Genomic DNA, 1,217 nt, shown 5'->3' on the forward strand with positions numbered 1-1,217 from the left:
ATGAGAAGAACACTTAAGTTAACCTATTGTATACTAAAGCAGCAACTCCCTCTTTTACTATGACCAACTTGAAAAGTGTTTAATTACGATACAGAAATTGCTATAATCTTGATTATTATAGAATTAATGCGTGGGATGATATGAAGAGTAGTAATAAAAGTAGAGAGAGAAAATTAAAAGAAAAGGCAGAATATTGTACATACATAATGGATTAATGAGGTTGAAATAAAAAGTAATAATAAAAGTAGAGAGAGAAAAATAACAAAAGGCAGAGTATTGTATATAAATTGTGGATTAATAGAAGTAAAACAAAAAGCAATAATAATAAAAGTAGAGAGAGAAAAATCAAAAGAAAAGACAAAGTATTATGCATAAACAATGGATTAATATGGGGTGATATAAATAGCAATAATAAAAGTAGAGAAAGAAAAATTAAAAGAAAAGACATAATATTATGCATAAATAGTGGATTAATGAGGTTGAAATGAAAAGCGTAATAAAAGTAGAGAGAGAAAAATCAAAAGAAAAAGTAGAGTATTATACATAAATTGTGGATTAATGGAGGTAAAACGAAAAACAATAATAAAAGTAGAGAGAGAAAAATCAAAAGAAAAGGCGGAATATTGTGCATAAACTGTGGAAACATCCTATGATTTTTATTTTTCATTTTTTTAGTAAAATAATAAATAATTTTTAAAAAATTAAATTTTTGTTAATTTTTTTAAAAATTTAATCAAAAGTTCCAAATTATTTCTAATATTTATTTTCATTATCTCTGACACCACTATCATTACTTTTCTTTTAAATATCAAATTTTCATAATTCTCTGTTATCACCGTATTAATTATGTGCAATACCACCACAATAGTACCAACAACCACAATTAGTTATGAAGCACGGACATTCTGTAAATTGTCGTATCTACATGTCAAATATATTTTAGACATAACATTTACAGACACTCGTTCAACACATGTATCTGTTGCGTCCAACTATGTCTTAATAAAAAATAAAAAAGTATCATTCAAATACGTTTGGACACACCTAAATATAAATCACGTATCAGCGTGTCCAATCTTATTCTTAACATGTATTCTTAAAATAAATTTAGAAATAGTATATATTATTATTTATTAAAACAAAAAAATATTTTAAATACTTTATATAATTAAAATAAGATATTAAAATAATTAAAAAATTAAACTTTGTTTTAATAT

General features: G+C 23.7%; 1 long non-coding RNA gene across 1 annotated transcript in view; it reads right to left on the reverse strand.

Annotated features, from left to right (window-relative positions):
• LOC110269050 overlaps positions 1–1,217 on the reverse strand; it is a 20,551-nt gene that overhangs the window by 18,190 nt on the left and 1,144 nt on the right. The window lies entirely within an intron of this gene.

Source organism: Arachis ipaensis, chromosome B02, assembly GCF_000816755.2.
Source record: "Arachis ipaensis cultivar K30076 chromosome B02, Araip1.1, whole genome shotgun sequence".
Taxonomy (NCBI): Eukaryota; Viridiplantae; Streptophyta; class Magnoliopsida; order Fabales; family Fabaceae; genus Arachis; species Arachis ipaensis.